Source organism: Panthera uncia, chromosome D1 (assembly GCF_023721935.1).
Source record: "Panthera uncia isolate 11264 chromosome D1, Puncia_PCG_1.0, whole genome shotgun sequence".
NCBI classification, from domain to species: Eukaryota; Metazoa; Chordata; class Mammalia; order Carnivora; family Felidae; genus Panthera; species Panthera uncia.
In genome coordinates, this window is record NC_064808.1 from 92,160,278 (window position 1) to 92,175,788 (window position 15,511).

At 42.1% G+C, this 15,511-nt stretch overlaps 1 long non-coding RNA gene across 2 annotated transcripts in view; it reads left to right on the forward strand.

Annotated features, from left to right (window-relative positions):
* Positions 1-15,511, forward strand: part of LOC125915173 (uncharacterized) — a 50,616-nt gene that overhangs the window by 23,565 nt on the left and 11,540 nt on the right. The gene's annotated exons all lie outside the window — the stretch shown is intronic.

Consider the following 15,511-nt stretch of genomic DNA (forward strand, 5'->3'; position numbering starts at 1 on the left):
ATTTGTATTTCCCTGGTGATGAGTGATGTTGAACATTTTTTCCTGTGTCGGTTGGCCATCTGGATGTCGTCTTTGGAGAAGTGTCTATTCGTGACTTTTGCCCATTTCTTCACTAGATTATTTGTTTTTTGGGTGTTGAGTTTGGTAAGTTCTTTATAGATTTTGGATACTAACCCTTTATCTGATATGTCGTTTGCAAACATCTCCCATTCTGTCGGTTGCCTTTTAGTTTTGCCGATTGTTTCCTTCGCTGTGCAAAAGCTTTTTATCTTGATGAGGTCCCAGGAGTTCATTTTTGCCTAAATGTAAGGTCTTTCCTCCATTTTGAGTTTCTTTTTGTGTATGGTGTAAGAAAGTGGTCCAGGTTCATTTTTCTGCATGTCGCTGTCCGGTTTTCCCAGGACCACTTGCTGAAGAGACTGTCTTTATTCCATTGGATATCCTCTCCTGCTTTGTGAAAGATTAGTTGGCCATACGTTTCTGGGTCCATTTCTGGGTTCTCTATTCTGTTCCATGGATCTGAGTGTCTGTTTTTGTGCCGGTACCATACTGTCTTGATGATTACGGCTTTGTAATACATCTTGAAGTCTGGGATTGTGATGTCTGCAGCTTTGGTTTTCTTTTTCAAGATTGCTTTGGCTACTCAGGGTCTTTTCTAGTTCCATACAACTTTTAGGATTGTTTGTTCTCGCTCTGTGAAGAATGCTGGTGTTATTTTGATAGGGATTGCGTTGAATATGTAGATTGCTTTGGGTAGTATAAACATTTTAACAGTATTTGTTCCATTCTGTGAGCATGGGATATTTTTCCATTTTTTGTGTCTTCTTCAATTTCTTCCTTAAGCTTTCATAAGCTGGATTTTGTTGTATTCCTTTAAAGATTGAGGCTTTGCTCTAAGATGCATATAAATTACTTGGAATCAGGTAGGAATGATTTTAAGTTTTGTTAGGGCAGGTTCTAAGGAGTCACATGTTTAGGCTAATCTGACCCCACTACTGAGGCAACATCCTTTTGAGGATTCTCCTTGTTGCTCTGGTATTAGGAGTTCTTTTCCCTTGGGCTAGTTGGAAAATAAACTATTTCCAGTCTCATATGAGCTTTAAGAATTGTTCTGCCTGGGGCGCCTGGGTGGCGCAGTCGGTTAAGCGTCCGACTTCAGCCAGGTCACGATCTCGCGGTCCGTGAGTTCGAGCCCCGCGTCAGGCTCTGGGCTGACGGCTCGGAGCCTGCAGCCTGTTTCCGATTCTGTGTCTCCCTCTCTCTCTGCCCCTCCCCCGTTCATGCTCTGTCTCTCTCTGTCCCAAAACTAAATAAAAAACGTTGAAAAAAAAAATTAAAAAAAAAAAGAATTGTTCTGCCTACTGATTTCTGGTTCTTCATTTGGCCTCCGGCAGTTTCCTCCCTCATGTTTGCAGATCGGCACTCAGAGACTTGCGTGTGCCCCTCTTTAGGTCTTCAGTGATCCCTAATCATTTTTCTAATTGTTTAAGGGGGGAGGGTAAATTTAATCTCTGTCATTCCATTATGGTTTTACCTGTAGTATATCCCCTTCAGGTTTGAATACTTTCACTCGATACTGTGTCTGTGAGATTCTTTTCTCTTTCTTTATTCTTCCTTTTTTTGAGAGTCTAGAGAACTTTTATGTTTTATTTCTATTATTTTTATTTTATTTTGTGAACCTGATTGACACACAATATTGCGTTAGTTTCAGATGTATAGTTTGGTGATTTGACAAGTTTATGCATTATGCTGTGTTCATCACAACATCTGCCATCTGTCCCGTTATGTTGATATTGAAGTGTCATTGACTATATTCTTTATGCTGTGCCTTTTATTCCCGTGACTTACTCCAGAACTAGAAGCCTGTATCTTCCCTTCACCCATTTTTCTTAGCCCTCCACCTCTCTTCCCCTTGGCAACCATTAGTTTGTTCCCTGCATTTACAGTTCAGACTCTGCTTTTTGTTTATTTATTTGTTTTAGATTCCACTTATGAGTGAAATTATATGGTATTTGTCTTTCTCAGCCTGACTTATTTCATTCAGCATGATACTCTCCAGGTCAATCCATGTTGTCACAAATGGCACGATCTCATGCTTTTTTTTTTTTTTTTTTTTAAGGTTGCAATGGTAATCTTCGATTGTGTATATATGTATCACATTTTCTTTTTCCATACTTCTATTGATGGGCACTTAGGTTGCTTCCCTATCTTGGCTATTGTAAATAATGTTGCAATAAACATAGGGGTGCATGCATTTTTGTGAATTACTGTTTTCCTTTTCTTTGGGTGAATACCCAATAGTGGCATTATTAGATCATACAGTATTTATATTTTTAACTTTGTGAGGAACCTCCATATTGCTTTCCCACAGTGGCGGTACCAATTTACGTCCTCACCAACAGTGCATGAGGGTTCCTTTTTCTCCAGCATCCTCGCCAACACTTGTGAATTTCTTGTCATTTTGATTTTCGCCCTTCTAACTGGTGTATGATGATACTTCATTGTGGTTTCGATTTGTATTTCCCTGACGATTAATGACGTTGAGCATCTTTTCATATGTCTGTTGGCCGTGAGATTCATTTTTATTGTTGCACACATCAGGAGCATTTTTTTATTGTGTGATATTTCATTGTATAAATACCCCACACTTTTAATTTCCTTATTTTTTCCACTGTTGATGGATGTTGGCGTTGTTTCCAGGTTTTGACTACTACAAACAAATCTGTTATAAACATTCTTATACATGTCTTTGGTGGACACAAACACAAGATCTGTTTTTGAAAAGTAATTTCTGGAATCCGTTGGAAGACTGTGTTCCGTCAGTCCTTAATACGTATGTGTTTTTACCAGTGAAGAACCTTCTGCAGAAATAATGACTTTCTCAATGGTTGGTAGGAATGAAGGAAGACCATTCATCAAATATATTTCTGTATGTTGTACTAGGATGTCTGTGTACTTCTATAAAACCATCCTTAAAGCTCAAAGGTAATACAACTAAAGATAAGGTCTCTGCCCATCTTATTTGAAAGATTACACGAACACATGCTCATCACCACAAAGGAATGTGCACATGTTCAGAATCCATTCAGAGGCACAGAATACTATATAGAATAGCAGGACTTTGATATAGTTAAGATTTGTTGGGGTGCCCGGGTGGCTCAGTCGGTTAAGCGTCCGACTTTGGCTCAGGTCATGATCTCAGGGTTCATGAGTTTGAGCCCCGTGTCGGGCTCTGTGCTGGCAGCTCAGAGCTTGGAGCCTGCTTCAGATTCTGTGTCTCCCTCTCTCTCTGCCCTTCCCCCATTCTCTCTCTCTCTCTCTCTCTCTCTCTCTCTCTAAAATAAACAGAAAAGAAAAATTTATTTTAAAAAAATGATTTGCTTGTGAACCCTTTTCTGGATCTTTCTAACTGCTTGTCCTTAAGCAAGTGACTCAACTCCTTGCCTTAATTTTCATAACTGGAGAATAGTGAGATTCTTACACATATTATAGATGCGGAGACTGGATGAGATAGCACAGGTCAGGCACCCAAAATAGTGACTTTTCTTGGGGGACTTGCTGAGTTCTTTAAGGAAGGTCAGCACACAAAAGCTATAGACCAGAAAGGAAGCATTCTGCCTAAGGAGTGTGTGTGTAAGCAAAGGCGTGGAAATGGCAATTCATTTGACACCTTCCTAAATGAAATATTGCCGAGTTTGGCTAGAGCGGCGTGTTTATGAAAAGTAGTTGTTATTGAAAGATTTGGGTGGAGAGGCAGGTTGGGAGCAGATTGAAACATTACTGCATGTCAGGATGAACCATTCAACCTTATCGTGCAGGGAAGTGATTTTTTTTTTTTTTTTATAGGGAAGGAAAATGCATAAGTGTTTGGGGGTAAAGCAGCTTGGCCATGTTGAAAAGCTTGAAAAGAGGGGAGATTGGAGGCATTGAAAATCTGTGCTTTTCATGGACGAATGGCCTCTGTGGGACACGGCTACATTTTCCAAGAGAAGATTCCCATTCAGCCAGTCAGACAGACCTGTTCACTGTTCTCTTCTGGGTCCCTTGCTTTAGATGATTGCTTTCCATTTTCTCTCTGCCAACTCATGTTCCAATCTCCCTTCAGAATTTGGCTCAAGGTTCACCTCCATCAGGAGACCTATTTGGTGTCTGGTCTATAACTGATTTTTAATTTGGGTCAATGATCCATTAAAGAAAAATGGTTCCCTACTCTGAACTATATGACCGACTGCTGTGAGATATGCCAAGGTTTTGTAGACAGGATTGAGAAACTGGACCAGTAAGAGTCAGTCAGTGGCTCTGTAGAAGAAAGCAGATAGTGGATCGGATGGAAATGAAGTCAAGCCCTCATTATATTTCCCTCTTTGTGTACTTTTCTGGGATGATGCCCACGTCTGGAAAGAGGAGAATGAATATAGCTCCGAATAGGTTAGCCGTGAGTAAGCATCTGTGTTCTTGGATCTCTTAGTTTAGGGAGCAGGAGGAGGTCAGCTCGCTTAGGAGGGAAGGGAAGGATTTTAATTAATGCACAGATATGCCCAGCATGCAGGGCTATGTAAAATGGAAAGTTTTGCAACAAATTAACTTCTGAAAAATGTGTGAGGTTGCTCTGATACGTGCTTTTATTTTGTGACCAGAGAGGAGAAATGAATAGATCTTTAACAGTATTTAAGTTTGTATCTGGCTCAAATACATTTCCAGCTTATTGCTTGGTTATTTCAGGCCGTCTGTTTTTAAGTCAATTTTATTGAAGTACAATTTACATAAAATAAAACTCGCTCTTTTTAAGTATACAGTTAAATGAGTTTTGACACGTTTACGGTTATGTAACCATCATCACAGCTAAGATACAGAACATTTCCAAATCCCCTAAAAGTTTCCTTATTCTCCTTTGCAGTAAATCTCCTGCTTCCATTCCTGTCCCCAGTCCATGACCTCAGTGCTATCACTTTAGTCTTGTATTTTCCAAAATGTTATAGAAATCAAATCTGGCTTCTTTCCCATAACCTATGCTTTCGAGATTTATTCATATTGTTTCATGTCTTGGTAATTTGCTTCTTTTTATTGCTGGGTGGTATTCCATTGTATGAAAATACAATACAGTTGACCCTTGAACAACCTAGGGGTCGGGGGACCAACCCCTGCAAAGTCAAGAATCTGGGTATAAATTTTGACTCCCCAAACCTTAACTACTAATAGCCTACCATTGACCGGAAGCCTTACTGAGAACAGAAACAGTTAATTGACACATATTTTGTATGCTATATGTATTATATACTGTATTCTTACAATAAAATAAGATCGGGAAAATGTACTGTTAAAAAAATCACAAGGAGAGGCACGTGGGTGGCTCAGCCGGTTAAGCGTCTGACTCTTGGTTTTGGCTCAGGTCATGATCTCACAGTTGGTGAGATGGAGCCCCGCGTTGGGCTCAGTGCTGACAGCGCTGAGCCTGGTTAGGATTCTCTCTCTTCATCTCTCCCCTGCTCGTGTGCTTGCTCTCGCAAAAGATAAACAAACATTAAAAAAAGAGAAAATCATAAGGAAGAGAAAGTACATTTACAGTAAAAAAAACCTGCATGTAAGTAGAGCTGTGCAGTTCAAACTTGTGTTGCTCAAGGGTCAGCTGTAGTTTTATGTTTTTGTTTTGCGCGCGCGCGCGTGTGTGCGTGTGTGTGTGTGTGTGTTTTATCAGTTCGCTAGTTGATGAACATGTGGGTTGTTTCCAAGTTTTGCTAATTAAGAATAAAGTTGCTGTAAACATTTGCATGCAGGTCTTTATATAGATGCATATTTTTATTCTCTGGGGTAAATACCCAGGCATGGGTTGGATGGATCATATGGGAAGTGTGTGTTTAGCTTTATAGCAAAGTGCTAGACTATTTTCCAAGGTGGTTATACCATTTTGCACTTCCATCAGCAAAGTGTAAAAATTCGAATTGCTCTGTATCCTTGCCATTACTTGATATTGTCAATCTTTTAAGTTTTAGCCATTTAGTGGTTGTTTAGTGGAATCTTATTATGGTTTTTATTTGAATTTCCGTAGTGATTAAAAATATCGAGCCTCTTTTCATGTGCTTGTTGGCATATATTTTCTTTGGTGAAATATGACTTCTGATATTTTTTTCCTTTTTATTAATGGCTTGTTTGTCTTCTTATTGGATTTTGAGACTTCTTTATATATTCTAAATATAAGTTCTTTATCAGATAGAAGTTTTGCAAGTATTTCCCCAATATGTATCTTATCCATTAATTTCTAAGGGTTGTTTTTTGAAAAGTAGAAGTTTTATAAACCATAAGAGACTCTTTTTTTTCCTCTCATTTTTGCTTTATTTAGTGGAAATAATATATGTGTATGGGTTTGCACAGACAGATGTATAGCCTACCATTCCTCTCGTCTTTTTTTTTTCTGCTTCCTTTTTTAAATTTAATTTATTTTTTAAATTTATATCCAAGTGAGTTAGCATATAGTGCAACAATGATTTCAGGAGTAGATACCTTAATGCCCCTGACCCATTTAGCCCATCCCCCCTTCCACAGTCCCTCCACTAACCCTCTCTTTGTTCTCCATATTTAAGAGTCTCTTATATTTTTGTCCCCCTCTCTGTTTTTATATTATTTTTGCTTCCCTTCCCTTGTGTTCATCTGTTCTGTGTCTTAAATTCCTCATACGAGTGAAGTCATATGATATTTGTCTTTCTCTGACTAATTTTGCTTAGCATAATACCCTCTAGTTCCATCCACGTAGTTGCATCAGGCCAGATTTTATTCTTTTTGATTGCCGAGTAACGTTCCATTGTATATATACCACATCTTCTTTATCCATTCATCTGTTGATGGACATTTGGGCTCTTTCCATACTTTGGCTATTGTTGATAGCGCTTCTATAAACATTGGGGTTCATGTGCCCCCTTGAAACAGCACACTTGTATCCCTTGTATAAATACCTAGTAGTGCAACTGCTGGGTCGTAGGGTAGTTCTATTTTTCATTTTTTGAGGAACCTCCATACTGTTTTCCAAAGTGACTGCACCAGCTTGCATTCCCACCAGCAGTGCAAAAGAGATCCTCTTTTTCCGCGTCCTCGCCAACATCTGTTGTTGCCTGGGTTGTTCATGTTAGCCATTCTGACAGGTGTGAGGTGGTGTCTCATTGTGGTTTTGATTTCTATTTCCCTGAGGATGAGTGATGTGGAGCATTTTTTCATGTATCAGTTGGCCATCTGGATGTCTTCTTTGGAGAAGTGTCTATTCGTGTCTTTTGCCCATTTCTTCACTAGATTATTTGTTTTTTGGGTGTTGAGTTTGGTAAGTTCTTTATAGATTTTGGATACTAACCCTTTATCTGATATGTCGTTTGCAAACATCTCCCATTCTGTCGGTTGCCTTTTAGTTTTGCTGATTGTTTCCTTCACTGTGCAGAAGCTTTTTATCTTGATGAGGTCCCAGTAGTTCATTTTTGCTTTTGTTTCCCTGGCCTCCAGAGATGTGTTGAGTAAGAAGTTACTGCGGCCAAGGTCAAAGAGGTTTTTGCTTGCTTTCCCATCAAGTATTTTGATGGCTTCCCGTCTTACATTTAGGTCTTTCCTCCATTTTGAGTTTCTTTTTGTGTATGGTGTAAGAAAGTGGTCCAGGTTCATTTTTCTGCATGTCGCTGTCCGGTTTTCCCAGGACCACTTGCTGAAGAGACTGTCTTTATTCCATTGGATATCCTCTCCTGCTTTGTGAAAGATTAGTTGGCCATACGTTGGTGGGTCCATTTCTGGGTTCTCTATTCTGTTCCATGGATCTGAGTGTCTGTTTTTGTGCTGGTACCATACTGTCTTGATGATTACGGCTTTGTAATACATCTTGAAGTCTGGGATTGTGATGCCTCCAGCTTTGGTTTTCTTTTTCAGGATTGCTTTGGCTATTTGAGGTTTTTTCTGGTTCCATACAAATTTTAGGATTGTTTATTTTTGCTCTGTGAAGAATACAAACCATAAGAGACTCTTAATGATAGAGAACAATCTGAGGGTTGATGGAGGGTGGTGGGTGGGGGATGGGCTAGGTGGGTGATGTGTATTAAGAAGGGTACTTGTTGTGATGAGCACTGGGTGTTGTACGTAAGTGATGAATCCCTGAATTCTACTTCTGAAACCAATATTGCACTGTATGTTAACTAACTAGAATTTAAATTAAAAAAAAAAATAAAAGCATAAGTTTTGAATCTGGATGAATTTCAAGTTAGCAATTTTTCTCTTTTATGGTTCGTGCTTTTTTGTCCTTAATATACAGAATCTTTGCCTGACTCAAGATTGCAAAGATTTTGTCCTTTGTTTTATTTTGCTCTAGCATACTTTGTTTCTTAAAAAAAATTTTTTTGTGTTTATTTACTTTAGAGAGAGAGAGAGGTGTGAGGCAGGGGAGGGGCAGAGAGAGAGAAAGAGACAGAATCCGAAGCAGGCTTCAGGCTCTGAGCTGTTGGCACAGAGCCTGATGTGGGGCTTGAACTCAAAGATCACGAGATCATGACCTGAGCTAAAGTCAGACGCTTAGCCAACTGAACCACCCAGGTGGCCATGTTTTAGCACACTTTGACTTTAAAAGGCTATCCCTACTTATAAAGCTTATCTCCATTAAAATTTTTTGGTCCCTTCAGTGAAAAGGGACCAATTTCAATTGATCACATATGCATTAGGCCTATTTCCTGTTCTATATGACTATCTTTATGCCAACCTATGCCAATCGACTACTGTAAATTTGTAGTAACTTTTGAGATTAGTGTAATTCTTCCAAAGTGTTTTTCTTTTCCAAAATTGTCTAGTCTATCCTAGGTCCTTTGTATTTCCATGTAACTTTTAGAGTCAGCCTGTATATTTCTAAAAGCTTGCTGGGGATTTTGCAGGGGATTGTGTTAAATCTGTAGATCAGTTTATAGGGAATTGCCATTTTAACAATACTGGGCCTTCTGATCTATGTACCCAGAATGTCTCTCCATTGACTTCAATCCTCTTTAAGACGTTTTAGCAACGTGTTGTAGTTTTCGGTGTATGAATACAGTATATGAATTTTGCACGTGTATGCTCATCTGTGTGCACATGTGAATGAGGGAGGGGGAGAGAGGGAGAGAGAGAACCCCAAGCCGGCTCCACACTGTCAGGGCAGAGCCTGACGCAGGACTTGATCTCACGAACTGTGAGATCAGGACCTGAGCCAAAATCAAGAGCTAGATGCTTACTTAACCCACTGAGCCACCCAGGCGCCCCAGCAAAGAAAAATGTTTCAAGTAGATAGGCAGCGCTGAGACAGGGAGGTGGAGGCAGGCTTGGCTGTCTAAGATCTTTCCAGGTTCACGTTTCCAGTTCCTTTTTTAGACCTAGCCCTATCCTGGTTTCTGAATTCTATTACCACCATGTCATTTATATAACAAATACCCCTGACCCTACTTTTTTCTTAAGCTACCTCCAACTTGTTTCCATTATTTGTAGTTGGCTAATATGCCTTTTCCAGTTTCCCAAATTAGATGCTTTATCCCCCTTGGTTCCCTAAGGAAACTTCCCAAACTGTTCTTTCCAATTCTGTTGCTGCTTAATGAAATCCTTCCTTCAAGTAATATGGAGACTCCCTTTCTGCTTTTCGCTCTCTTCCCCTTCTTTCTTTTGCATGCTTCCTTGCTGTTCCGGACACTGACATTTTTCCCAAGGGTGATTCTTCCATTATATTCTGTTTCTTCTCAGCACATTTTTGGTCTATCGCAAATAGTAGCATTTTTTAAGTGTCCGTATTGCATGGAAAGTAAAGAAGTCAGATTTCTTCTGATATTGTCTACCCTGTTCACTTTGCAAGCTCCAGTTTTGAGCTCATTTCTACTATGAGCCCCTGTCTCACCATTTTCTTTCCTTCTGCTCCAGAAAGAATATAGGTAGCTCTTTGTGTATGAATCTATTATATCCCCTCAAGGCAAGGGATCATATCTTACTCATCTGCCTTACCAGTACTTTGCATTATGAGCACTTAAGCTATAGTGGTCATCAGCAGGTAGGTGTTGAATGAATGAGTGAATGAATGCAAGGCTATCTAGTTTGCTCCGTAGGAGACTGGAGAAAAAGCCTGGTGATCACACGTATCCCTTGGCCATGGTGTTCCTCAGAAGGGCTCTGTTCATCCTTTCTCTTCCCACTTTCCCCTGTTTCTCTGCATGATCTTGGTTACCTCCAGGATGTCACTTGCCACCTGCCATATGTCAGTCCCTCCAGAGTCTGTATTTTTAGTCTCGATCTGTTTCCTTAGAGCCCAACTCATGATTTCAGCTAACTTAGTAGGCTCTTCCAGTGGGTGTTTCTGAAGCCACTTCAGACTCAGTTTAGTCTGCTGAATCTTTATTCATTAACTTCTCCACCTCCTCCATCCCACCTTCCTTCTCTTCCTTCTTTTCCTCCTCTTCCTCTGATGCTTTAAACAGTGAATGGCAACACTGTGTAGTCAACTAAAGAAACCTGATGTGTCCCCAGTGCGTAGCACATTGCTCGGTCCTGGTGGCCACTCGGTATTTGCTGAATAAATAAATGCCATTCACTAAGATGGCCAAATCAATTAAAAATGATAAATCTGGTGGTTACGTTGAGAAATGGTCTCAGACTCAACAGTAAAAAGCTAGAACGGGGGCGGGCTTTTCCACATTTCGCTTTTGGTGTCTTAGAACATCAAACAAGCCAATGTCACTCATGAGGTCTTAGTTTAAAATCAGACCTGGAGGTTAATTACTCGTCATCCTCCATGAAACTGTCTGGAATGTTTTCCTCTAGGCCCGTGGGACTTTGTCTTGATGTCCTCTCATGGCCGGGACATGGACTTCTCTAGACAAGTCCCAAGTTAAGTTTTTCCGTCTCCTAGAGATTGGGGATATTTTGTGTTAGTAGCACATTGGGAACAGGGCTCAGCACTAAGTTTTCACTCTTCCTTCTTCGGTTAATATTAGAGGCATTGAATGAAATGGAAGAGGAGGGGCTTTGGGGGTCACACTGATAGGAGTTTGAATTCTGGCTCCTTCATTTACTAATAGCTTTGTGACTTTGGACAAGCTACTTAAGTTCCTCGAATCTCCGTCTCATCATCTGTAAAATGGAGACACGATTAGGCACAGCATAGGGTTATCTGAAAGTTATGTGTAACAAGCTAAGCACAGTCTCTAAAACAGGGGAGTCTCAATAGGCCTGGGCTTCCTTCCATTCTTCTGTTAGAGGAGTGGTGTTCTCTCAGTTACGTATGTTGATTGCGTGTCTGTTTCCTCATCAGTGAATAAAACGATACTTACCAACAGGATCGTTGTGAGGACTAAATTAGTTATGTTCACGTGGAGTGCATGATTATTTAAGAAATATTCGATGCCTTCCTTTCTTCCCTTCTTATAAGACACATGGGAAATGGCTGAGTGTATTTCAAGTCTGTCAGAACCTCTAGTCAACCTTCAGGCTCTTGTTATACTAGGAGACCCAGGAAGATATCAACATGGAGGAACATTACTGCTTTGCTCATTTATATGATTCGGCGCTGCTCAACAGCAGTGGTTATGAGAGGAAACCTGCCGTCTTCTCTGTGACAGCAGCATGCCCCAGCCTACCTTACCAGATTTGCCTTGGCGGGGTCTTTCCTCCTGGTACATTTAAGCAAAAGAAAGTGACTAATGCCCTGAGAGCTCTCACAGATTACTTGTGGGTACCTACATTGGCTGATTGGTCTAAGCATCAGCCAATCCTTCTCCTTATCCAGTTCGGTTATTAATTAGGCAGTTAATGCCTTCAGCTACAGCAAGGTATATTTCCCAACCATCTGGACTACTGTCTATTTCCTCCTCCTCGGTTCTGCAAAATGCACCCCTCTTCACTCTCCGCCCTACATATAAACTGATGGTAGTCCATTCTCTTCAAAGACCCAGAAAATTCTCTTCTTGCAGCTCACAACTCCAACGAAAGTAGTAACGGCACAACAACTATTTGTATTTCTCTAGAAACATGTAACTGTAGTGATGAGGGAACGGATAGCACTTGAGTGGGTATGTTTGTGTAATGGTGTGAGTTGGGTCTGCGGAGGGCATACGGAGGCAAGGTTTTTCTAGCAGGTGCCACACACTGATGTAAAGATTACGAAGAACTATTTTCCAGGATGGGTTGATAAATGGATGACTGTCACCAAATCTCTGCCTTTACTGTGACAAATTCTGTCACCCACCAGCCTACTTAACTAACTTAAAAGCCTCTTGGTTTGAATTTCTGTGGGTGTGGCAGGAGGGGAAGCCGGTAGAGGGAGTTTGACTAGTAAGAAGAGGGAGCAGAGCAGAGGCCACGGGGATGGGAATTTCCATGTGGGAGACTTTTGGAATCTGGAAGCAAACAATTTATTACCCCAAACCTATCATTCCCCTTGATAGATTGCTCTTGGCATTGGCGTTGTTAAAAAAAAAAAAAAAAGTCCTTGTTTCTTAGAAAAAATTAGCGAGGCAAATACAGGACATTCAAATGCAGCAGTGGGAAGGAAAAGAAGGGAAAAATGCACTTGGCAAGAATTCAGAGGCAGCCAATTGTCTTTATTGAAATGGCATTGAATTAAAAACTCAAAGGAGTTAGTGGCATCTTCTTTAGGAGAGAGATTTAAAAGAAAAAAACAACCACCAGGCCAACTCTACTCAGTAAACATTGTAGACAAAAAAATGTATGCAAGGTTTCTTTTCTTTCTTTCTTCTTCTTCTTTCTTTTTTTTCGTTATCTCCAAACAAAGAGATCAGTGCTTGCTACTGAAACGAGGCAAACATACTGCCCATATACCCTGGCGGTTCTAAGAGTCTCTCAGTACGGCGACAGGGCTGTCACCCCACCCCCAACACCACGTCCCCTCCATTCCTGGCCCGGAGTCCTGTCCCTCTGCCTGGTCCCGAAGCCCCCCGTTCACTCGGGCTTGTTTCCAGAACACGGACTTTCTCAATAACGCGCGCAGCATTTCTCCCACCACCGATGAACGGTCAAAAATGAGGTTGGGGGGGCGGGGGGGGGGCGGGAAACAATTAGAAACTGTAATGATTCTCCGGACATCTCACAATATAAGCCGCATTCTTATTTTTCTAAGGAATTAGCTACAGATTGGGCAGCATTTGTCATGCGTTGAGACATTTCCTGTGTCTTTCTGGCAGGGCGACGTTCGCGTTAGAATGCGGGAGCTTCTCGTCTTCCCGCTTCCTCTCCCCGGCTTGCTCGCTCTCCCCCCTCTTTTTGGCTTGCCAGTTCCAGCACCTTCACATACATTACCCCGTCCTTTCATCTCCAAGATGACCTGAAGTGACCTTTTGCTTGGCACGAGACGTGATTCAACTGATAATAAAAGAGCTGGGGGAGGGGGTGGGAGGCTCTGCGGCTGTCTGCGCAGGGCTGCAGCCGGGAGGGGCGCCCAGAGGGGGGGAGGGGGGGACCGCATCAATTTAAAGACAAATGCCGCCGCTTTTTTGCTGTGCCATTTCCTGTAATTAATTTTCCACATATCACCTATTACACGAAGGAAAAATATTTTTTTTTTTTTTTTTGAAGGCATACCACTCTCTTTGTTTAAATGGAGATCCTTTCGGGTTTGGCGGAGGCTGGGAAAGGGGGGCGGGCGGGGAGGCTGGGGAAGGAGGGGAGGCTGGAGTGGAGGGTCAAGGAGGTGGGGGGTAGGGGAGGCTGGAGGGGGGCTGGTGTTGGCCGCAGAGAACGGGGTGGGGGGGGTAGGCGTTGCAGGGGAGGAGGGGAGGTCGGGCAGGGGAAGAGGGGAAGCAGGGGTGGGGGGTGGGCTGGCACCCCGCCCCCAGCGGGCAGGCCAAGCCCTCTGCCGGAATGTGGGGTCAGCCGCCCTGCAGCTTTCTTTCTTTCTGCCCGAGTGTTTGCTGCTGGGAGCCTCTCTCCAAAGCAACGGCTCCCGCTGAGGTTCCAGTACTCGGTTCCCTTCCATTTTACAAGCGTCTGCCTCGGAGGGGCGTGGGTTTTTTTCCGGAGGCTTGCTTTCTTTGTTGTTTTAGGAAACTAATTTTTCACTAACTCCAGAACTCCAAATAGATGCCCATGGCAAGTCTCATCGATCCTGTCTCTGTCTCTTACTTAGGGAGGGAAGAAAAAGAACAAACTATTTATTTGGATACTCAGCTGAGGGTGCAGAAGTTGCCACAGCAACAGCCCTGAACCTTGCACTGCCGAAGGCTCTTATTGTAGTCTGGTCCGCCTTCCAAAAGACCTCCTCTTTAAAGAGACACGCTAGCGATACTCTGTCGCTTGGGGGTGTGTGTGTGTCCATTGACATATCATCGACACCATTGGAAGAGACAAAGGCAAGGGTTTTCTTGGTGGTTCGCGGGATATTTTTAGCCAAGCTTGACTAGATGAGATGTCAGACGAGAAACATTGGGCTCCGGAAGTCACTGGGTACCTGAGATCAGGCAACTTCTTGTCTAAAGGCTTGTGAAATGCCTAGAACACACCATAAAGGTGTCCTGGCCCTCTTGAGGTTGTGGACAGCTTTCATGTATAAGCCGACTGGGGTGATTCTGCAGCTCACGCAACACCCTCTCCTCTCTCTTGCCAAAGGAGAGGGGCTGGAGGTGCTCTGAGCTCAGGCAGGTGAAACTCCTCCTCTTGGGTCTGGGAAGATTCCTCTTCCTGAAGGACCCCATTGGCTGAAAGTAACATGCAAGGCAAGGGGTTTGCTTCACATTCCGTTTTCTAGTTTCACCCCTTCTGGTTTTCCTTGGCAACCATTCATTTATTCATCACGGACATCTTGAATATTTGCTCGTAGGCACTATAGACATAGGTTGGGAAAGTGAAAGAGTGTTCTTCGCCCTTGCCCTCCAGAAGCTTACCATCGAGAAGTGGAAAGAAACAAGTAAATGGATAGTTAGATTCAGGGGCGATAAAGGGCTTGTAGGGTGCTGCCATTTCAGGGAAGGAGTAACTATGTGATGCGGCCGGATCCATTACAGCTGCCGGTGTGATTCCCATTAGTTCTTTAACTGAAGGACATACAGCCTGTGAAATGCCTGATGGAATGCTTTCCCCTCTCCTCTCTGCCAATCAATATTCCTCTTCTATCCTTCTTCACAAGTGCCTTCTTAGAGGAAAAGAATTGCCATTCTGGAACACATGAGTGCCTGGAAGCTGACCTCAAGGATCACAGTGTGGACGAGCACTGCCGTTGTCTCTGATGAGAACCTCAGCTCACTTTCTTTCTAACCTGCTGGAGAGAGGCAAAGAAACCAGCACCTTCCATGGGCCATACATTATGCTGATTATTTATTTATTGCATCTACATTCTATTGAGTCCTCGTGCAGTCTTTCTCACCTGGTATCTGGTTGTATCTGAACCACAGAATATAGAAAATAATTTGAGTTTGACTGTGTTCTTAATGGTCCCAATGGATGATAAGTAACTAGTAACATTCTATAATTTTATTAATTAAAAAAAAATTTTTTTAACGTTTATTTATTTTTGAGACAGAGAGAGACAGAGCATGAA